This window comes from Nyctereutes procyonoides, unplaced genomic scaffold (genome assembly GCF_905146905.1).
Source record: "Nyctereutes procyonoides isolate TBG_1078 unplaced genomic scaffold, NYPRO_anot_genome, whole genome shotgun sequence".
Taxonomy (NCBI): Eukaryota; Metazoa; Chordata; class Mammalia; order Carnivora; family Canidae; genus Nyctereutes; species Nyctereutes procyonoides.
The window spans coordinates 6,693,211-6,701,788 of NW_026575048.1; the positions used below are offsets into that span (position 1 = coordinate 6,693,211).

The 8,578-nt window shown below is 56.7% G+C and overlaps 1 long non-coding RNA gene across 1 annotated transcript; it reads right to left on the minus strand.

Annotated features, from left to right (window-relative positions):
* Window positions 1–244: 244 nt before the first annotated feature.
* Window positions 245–4,199, minus strand: LOC129510775 (uncharacterized). The gene is made up of 3 exons (XR_008664699.1): window positions 4,024–4,199; window positions 3,709–3,867; window positions 245–514 (listed from the first exon to the last, which is right to left on the minus strand). It is a non-coding gene; the product is annotated as an uncharacterized LOC129510775 (long non-coding RNA).
* Between the last annotated feature and the right edge of the window lie 4,379 nt (window positions 4,200–8,578).

Sequence of the window (8,578 nt, forward strand, 5' to 3'; positions counted from 1 at the left end):
GACCCTAAGCATCTGGCTCCAGCCCTGCTGTTCCTCCCTCCAAGTCAGTGGGGAAGAGGAGATTGCCACCTGGCCAGTCAGCTCCTCCCACGGAGGATGGAGGAGAGATGTCCTGCCCCTGTGCAGGGAGGAGCTGGAATAAGTTGCCACCACCAGAGCAAATCCAAGGCCTAGCTCTGCTGCAGGACTGGGGACACAGGTTCAAATCCCAGCTCTGCCACTAACTGGTTGAGGCTTCTTTAATCTACAAAATGGATTAATAATGACCACCAAGCTACTTACTTCACAGAGGGTTTGCAAGGCTCCGAAGAGGAAATGAATATAAGAACACTTTATAAAGAAGAGTAAGGGGGTACCTGGGTAGTTCAGTGGTTGAGCATCTGCCTTCAGCTCAGGTCATGATCCTGGAGTCCTGGGATCGAGTCCTGTATGGGGCTCCCTGCAGGGAGCCTGCTTTTCCCTCTGCCTGTGTCTCTGCCTCTCTCTGTGTCTCTCATGAATAAATAAATGAAATCTAAAAAATAAATAAATAAAAAGTGCAAGACTTTTACTTGGAAAACTGCAAAACATCTTTAAATGACTTAAATAAATGAAAAGACAGCCCATTTTCATGGATTGGAAGACTTAATATTGTTAAGATTTAAAATTGTTAATATTGTTGGTGCTGGGCAAATTGACCTACAGATGCAACGCAATGTTCAGTTTAAACAAACTGTCATGGGCAGAGAATCAGAAGGCAACTGGATGTTGAATAGGAGATGCATGTTTTTTTTCCACATTTTAATATCCCTGAAATCCGTGTATCTTATAAGTGAGGGTGTGTTGCTGTCTAATTGTCACAGGGCCTCTCCAGCTGGAGCCTTCCTCATGGGGTTATGATGAGTCTTCCCAGGCCCTCCCCACCCCCCCTCATTTCCAGGGACTCCTTGGGTTCCCCACCCCATCTATTACCCTGGGGCCTACCCAGCCCTTTGCATACACCGGGGAGAGATCTGTGTGTAGGATGGGGTGCGTGATGGGTAGGCTGTGTGCCTGCCTGCACATGTCCTCCAGGTGGGGTGCAGTGGGGGTGCAGAGCAGGAAGAGGGTGGGCAGGGGCTGGCTCACTCCACACCATCCTGTTTGGGCATATAAGTCCAAGAAAGCCAAAAATTCTAAATTTGATCCTGGACTTCTAGGTCCCTATGAAGCTTATTTGTCAAGGTAAGAGGCTGGAACATAGTTTAATTGTTTATGAACTTGATTTATAACTTTTGAATGTGTAGACATTGAACGCATGGGCCTGGGCCCTGACGGTGTTCGAGTAAGGTCTGCCAACCCCATCCTCTGAAAACACCAGCTTGGGAATTGGTACAGGCAGCTTCCTTCGCTGAAGCACCCTCCCCCATGGGTCTGCCTGGCCAATTCCAATTTTCCCCTCAAGTGCCAGCTCAGATTCCTGACTCCCCCGGGGCAGATGGAGGCTCACAGGGACTTGGAACCTTCCTCTAGCTCAGCACTCCTTCGCCAGTGCTGCAGTACTTCAGTGACTGTGGGGAGGCCTGGCTGTCAGGAGGAGCCATGAGGCCCTGACCTTGGCCATCACCCCTAGAATCTCCAGATCCTGGCATAGATGCTGCCCAGGTGAAGGCACAAGTATCACCCTGCAGTTCATGGCCCACCTGAGCCCAGGTGCTTGAGACATTCATTCCTCCAATCGTAACATGCACACCGATCACTCAGGCTCTTGTTAAAATGCAGATTCTGACTCTGTGGGTCTGGGGCAGGGCCTGGCATTCTGCATTTCCCACCAGCTCCCAGGTGATATCAATGCCGCTAGTTCAAGAATCACACTCCGAGTAATGAGGCTTGAGAGCTCATCAGCTTCCAGAAAGACAAGCTCGGGAGATATATTGCCCTTAGCCAGTGTAAACTGTGGGTGACGTGGCTCTGAAACCAGATGGCAGCTGCCCTGCAGGTCCCACAGGAGATTCCTGAGCTAAGTCCTCAGTGAAGAGAGCTGCTCAGGGACTCTCACACGAGGGGCTGTACCAATTCCAGGCTGTGGCATGGTCTCAGGAGCACACAGGATGGAGCCCTACTCTCAGGCTCCACACTCAGCATGGCCCTGGCTTGCATGGTGTCCTCAGGCGAGACACCTCCTTCTCCTGGGCCTCTGTCCTCATAGGTACCATCTGCCGTGACAGTGACAGAGCAAACACTGACAAAAGAAAGAAGGGCCGGTGTAAACAGCACTCACCAGCTGCCAAACACTGTTCTACGTGCTTGTTCTACGTGTGCCAATACCTTTCATCCTTATGGCGCCATCCACATCCCTCGGAGTGGGCACTAGTCTTCTTATCAGCATCTCACTGATGGGGACACTAAAGTCCCAAGAGAATGTCTAAAGGTCACAGGATGCCATAAGGCCCAAGCAAGCACTTAACCAACTTGTTAACTTGGCCTCTCCAGTGTGGAAGATGGAGGAGTGAGAGTGTCTCGAGCCCCTGGGCTCAGGTGAACTGCAGAGTGATGCACGTGTCTTCCCCGGGCAGCACGGGTTCCAGGACCTGGAAATTCTAGGGGGTGTTGGCCAAGGTCAGGGCCTGGTGGCTTCTACTGTCAGATGGGCCTCCCTACAGTCACTGCTGCAGTGGCGAGTGAGTGCTGAGATGGAGGAAGGCTCCACGTCCCTGTGCCCCACTGGTAGGCCAGTGAAAAGGCATGGGGCCCATCCCACTCACCCCACAAACCCTGAGGCTCCTTTGCAGACACAGCTGAAAACCTCTCTCAGATGCACCCTCTGGAACCCCACCCTGAGGGGCAGCCTAGGGCCTCCAGAGCAGGGACTGGCGAACTTCTCCTGGGTCTGGTGGGGCCTTCAGCTGGGAAAGGCTCCTACTGATAGATTTGGGGCTGCATTGTTTTAAAACAGTCCTATTCTGTGGCACCCCAAGCTCCCCCCAGCCATGACCCTCCCTCATGGTATTGTCAGGGTCTGTTCCTCCTCTAGCTTCTCCCCTAAAAGGTGCATTCTCAGACACAAGGCCATTCTCCTCTTTCTTGGATCCCCAGCTCAGGTCCTGGCACACAGAAGCCGCTGGACCGACCTGCATCCACTTTCCATTAGACGCGCTTCTGGGCAGCGGTGACGTTTCCAGATCTTGCCACCAGAGGGCAGGGGCACACAGCAGCTGGAGCGCTGGCGGAGCCGGGCCTCCGTGGGGCGGGAGGGGTGCCTCAGACCCCAGGGTCCGGCCGGCTGGGGCGGGGAGCCTCTCTGCACTTCCCCGCTGACTCCAGCATGAGCTCTGGGGCCTCCCCCCTTCCCTCCTCCCTCCTTCCTCCCCTCCTTCCCCTCCTCTCTTGCCTCCCCAGGTTCCTGGCTCAATCTCCACCTCCCAAAGTCTGCGACTTTGGTCAGACACTTTCCTCTCTTAGTTTTCTCATCTGTGAAATGGGAAAATCACGTGCATTTCTGCCCGCTGGGGACTTGTCACCTTGGCGCCTCCTGCCCCACCCCTGGTGCCAGAAGTCTCCAGGCCTGCTGAACCAGGAGGGCCACTCCTCCTCCAGCCTCAAGGACACGAGGACACGAGGACACAAGGACACAACCGGTCTGCTCTGTTCCCGAACAGATGAGCCGGAGGAACAAGTGGATGGATAAAGGTGTCAGTGAGAAAAATTCATGAATTGTTCAGAGCATTTGTATCAAAGGGACTTCCGTACCCACTGCCTGCAGAACCCTAGGGCCTTCTTAGGCTCCTCCGAGCTCGGCTTCAACTGAAGTCAATCGAGGGCCTGTCCCCCTTCGAGGCTCCTTGTCTCCTTGGGGCCTTTGTCCCTCGCGGACCTTTGTCCTTGGTGGTGGCCGCTGTCCTGGGGAGACTGGGGGGAAGGATTTTGAGACCTGTGAGGGTTTCTTGTTCTGCTGCAGGACCAGCTGGCCAGCTTCAGAGGAAGTCATTGGCCAAAGGGTCGGCCAGAGGGGACCCTGCATGCTCCCCAGGGAACGGGGGATGATGTGACAACCCACAGTCAAACCTCTGAGCCGGATCCAGAGACTGGGTGACTCCTAAGCTCCTGTCCTCTCCTGATGCTGTGCTGCCTCCGCAGAAAGGGTTTCTGGGCGCGCACGGAAATGAGATGTGTCATAGCAGCCGGTTCTAGGTCGGCGGCTGAGCTCACCGCTCTTAGAGCCAGGCCTGTCTCCGTCTTGGTCTCCGGGCACTGGGGCCGCCTGCAGGGACTTGCCCGTTGCTGACCCAGATTTCCAGGCCAATCTGTCAACACCTCCGGGGCAGGGCAAACTTCTCAGAGGCCCCAACAGAATCCGTGACCAACGTCACAGGGACCCAACCTGCTGGGGGAGGAGAGGTGGGGGAGGGGAGAGGGAGTCCCCTGAGGTGGGGGAGGAGAGGATGGGGAGTCCCCTGAGGTGGGGGAGGGGAGGGAGGGGAGTCCCCTGAGATGGGAGAGGGGAGGGAGGGGAGTCCCCTGAGATGGGGGAGGGGAGGGAGGGGAGTCCCCTGAGATGGGGGAGGGGAGGGAGGGGGCTCCCTCACAGGGCACAAATGGCTGCCATGGGCTTCCTGGTGTGTGCCTGGCTCAGCCTCCCAACTCCCTGGGGCTGTCCTCAGGCATGAAGGAAGAGCTCCTCCTTCTAACACTCCTCTCCGTGAATAGAGAGTAGGTAGCAGCCAACAGAGGCATTTGGGGACGCAGAAGATCTAAGAACCTGGGGCAGAGGGTGCAGTTTGTGTCTGGGGCTTGTTTTACTTTGTGTCTCTCCCAGAGAGAGAGGCCCCCGGCCCTCCCGCTGCCCCGGGGTGACTCAGAGCCTCCCCGTTGCTGCTGCATCCCCCCCCCTCGGCGCAGCCAATGCTCCCGGGATGGCTGATCTTGTTGCCGCGGCCTAGAAAACTCTGCCCCTGGCTCGGGGCCCCAGTAGCTGAGCCAGGTTGAGGCACGAATCATAGGGCTGTGTCAGGGAGGCGGCATGCCCGGGAGCTGCCAGAGGCTGTCCGGAGCCACAGGCCTCCAGCCGCAGAGCCGCGGCCCCTGCCCTCCCCGTGGCCTCCCTCCGGGCCGCGACATCATCCGGCTTCTCCCAGTTCTCCTCAGCTCTGCTGAGTCCCAACAGCCCGCCGGGCTTAGTGCCCCCGAGCAGGTGGGGGCCCGACGGGCCATGGCAGCCGCCCCCCCATCCCCTTTATAAGAGCTTTGCCCGATGGGCCAGGACGTGCAGATGGTACTGTTTAGATTTTTCTTGGATTACAAACACCCAAATAAAATTCTTTGCAAAAAATTCCTGGGCTCCCAAAAGGACCCGGGAAGACCCCGCTTGAGAAACATTCAGGGAGAGGAGTCAGGGCCTGGGGACTAGCCCTGCGTCTGGTTTGCCGCCAGTTGTCCAAGTGCCCACCGTTCTCTGAGCCTCGAAGGCTCCTTGCAGCTCAGGCATCTTTGATTCCTCTGACGCATCCCAGGCGCTGTGGCCCCTCAGACACTGGGCTTCAGGGGCTGCCCGGCAGGCTGGCCACAGGCAGGGTCCCCTCTGACCAAAGGCTTGGCTGTAGGGCTGGGGGGTGCAGGACCATGAGGGGGGCTGGGAGGAGGGGCAGGGTGTGCCCAGGGCTGGGGGGGAGGGGCAGGGCATGCCCAGGGCTGGGGGGAAGGGACAGGGCATGCCCAAGGCTGGGGGGAGGGGCAGGGCCATACCCAGGGCTGGGGGGGAGGGGCAGGGCATGCCCAGGGCTAGGGGGAGGGGCAGGGCTTGCCCAGGGCTGGGGGGAGGGGCAGGGCATGCCCAGGGCTAGGGGGAGGGGCAGGGCTTGCCCAGGGCTGGGGGGAGGGGCAGGGCATGCCCAGGGCTAGGGGGAGGGGCAGGGCTTGCCCAGGGCTGGGGGGAGGGGCAGGGCATGCCCAGGGCTAGGGGGAGGGGCAGGGCTTGCCCAGGGCTGGGGGAGGGGCAGGGCATACCCAGGGCTGGGGGAGGGGCAGGGCATGCCCAGGGCTGGGTGGCGGCGTCTCTGCCTAACCTCTGCTGCAAAGTCCCCTGGCACCGGCCCAGGGCTTAACCAGAGGACATGGGTACCCCGGGCCTCCTGGCTCCCAGCCAGACCTCTGGCCGCTCCAACCACAGGCCGCTCCAAGGCCTCCGAGCCTCAGAGTCCACAAATGTGAAACCTCTGAGAACCAGGCCATGGACACACAGGGTGACGGCCTCTTAAGGGAGCCAGGACTGACGTATTTGCTACCTGCCTCCATCCCCTCTTCTTAACAGCTCCCCCTGTGCAAGACGAGAATGACCCCCACATGCACATGGGACACGTCCTGGTGGCACCACAGGAGCCAGCCACCTGCTCCCTCCTAGAGTTTGAATTCTGAATGAGGCCCAGAGCTAGTGGACATCGTGGGCCAGTCCTCTTGGGAAGCGAAGAGGCAGCGGCCGGCCTGACTGTGTAGACTCCGCGTCAGTCCTGTGTCCTGCTCAGAAGCCTCTAGAACCGCCTTGGCTACTGGCCATGCCCAAGCCCTGGTCCTCTCCTCTCCTCTGAATTTGTCTCTGTTACCAGTTGAATTGTGTTCGCCCAAATTAGAATATTGAAGTCCTAACCCCCAGGACGTCAGAATGGGACCTTATTTGGAAATGGGGTGGCGGCAGATAGACTGAGTTGAGATGAGGTTCTAGAGCAGGGTGGGACCCTCATCCAACGTGACTGGTATCTTTAGAAAAAGGGACATTTGGACACATACTGGGAGCGCACACTGTGACCATGAAGACCCCATCTATGAGCCAAGGAGGGGCGCCCCCGAGCACACTCTTCCCCAAAGCCCTCCGAAGGAACCAGCGCTGCGGACACCTGGACCCTGGGCTTCTGGCCTCCAGAACTGAAATGTGAGAAGAACGAGGTAGGCTGAAAGGATTCTCCTCAAGGTCGCCCCAGGGACATCCTGCCTGAGTTTCCAGGCTGCCAGCCTGCAAAATGCGGACTTGCCAACCCCCACAGCCATGTGACACAATTGCTTCAAATACACCTCTCTGTCTCTGCCTCTCTCTCTCTCTCTCTCTCTCCCTCTCTCCCAGCCTCGTCTGTTTCTCTGCAGAACCCAGATACAGTCTCTCACGTATCCTTCTGATAAATTAACATTTGCTTACATTAACCAAAGTTTCACCTCTTGCAGTCAAAAAACCCTGATAAGACAGAATGAAAGGTTTTTCTCTTCTGATTTTTTTTTTTTTAAGATTGTATTTATTTGACAGAGACAGAGAGAGAGCACGAGCAGGGGGAGTAGCAGGCGGAGGGAGAGGGAGAAGCAGACTCCTTGCTGAGCAGGGAGCCTGGTGTGGGACTCGGTCCCAGGAACCAGAGATCATGACCTGAGCCACCCAGGCGCCCCTTGATTGAATTTTTTTTTTAAATGCTATTTCTTAAAAAAGTGCTAATCGCTAAGGCTAAGAGCTTGTTCAATCATGGAGACAGGAGAAAAGAAACAACGGGGATAACTGCTGGCAACATCCCTCAAACAGTCCAAGGAGCTTAGTTAACACAACTTGGGACTATCTGGTCCGCTGGCGAAGCCACCCCCACAGAGGAGCTGACTACATCGGCTGGAACAGTCTAAGGCCATTAAGTATCCAAGTGCTCCAACTCCCATATTCCAACTCCATTTTCATCAAGTGGACTTTGGCTTCCTAGAAACAAAAATGCACTAATCACGTCTGTGCAAAAAGTTGGTCTGTAGGACATTCATTTCTCAATAGAAAAGGATATGTTGACTTTTTATACATGAGTCACAGGAACTGGGTCAGTACGACTCCTTCTGTGAGAGAAGGATCCATTTTGGCCAGTTGACAAATCTGGTTCTGAGCCTGCAGGACTGGTGGTACCCAGAGGCCTGGTGGGTAAGTCCTTTAAGGCTGGGAGGACCAGGCCCTGCAGCAGCCTTTCTGGGAGAGAGCAAGCCCGTCTGTTTCCGCTGCACACTGTCCCTCCCTGACCTGCCTGCACTGGCTGTTAGTTCTACGTTCCTTCACACCATAGGAAGAGCTTAAGGACGGGCTTTGTAGAAGGTCCCGGTGTGGCCTGTGCCACACACGCTGCCTGTCACCACCATGGTGCAGCCAAAGATGAATCTTAGTGGAACTCTGAATAAATCACCTCTCCTCTGAGAGTCTCCCCCAAGGGGTGGAGCCCCCTGGTCTCTAGGCTTCCCCAAGGAAAGTCTCCCATGTTCTTTACTCACTTACCACTGGGTGGCTTCCTCCAGAGTGACACTCCCTCGAGCCCTTACACAATCTCATTTTTTTCCTGTTATGTGACCTGTGCCCACTGGCCTCTTCTCCCCAACCCACCGCCTTTGTTTAGCCTCCCCTCGAGCTGTGGTGCCAATGGCCCACCTGGACCAGGAGCCGTCATGGAGGGCTGTGGACAAACAGCTTCTGCTCCAAACCAGAGCTGACCTCCAGGCCCGACCACAGGAGGCACTGCTTCTGCTGCCTCAGCGCAGGGACAGGGCCTGCCAGGCCTATCCAGCCCCTCCCACACCTCCATCTCTCCTGTCTCTAACTCCGTTGTTCTGCTCCTGCGGTGCT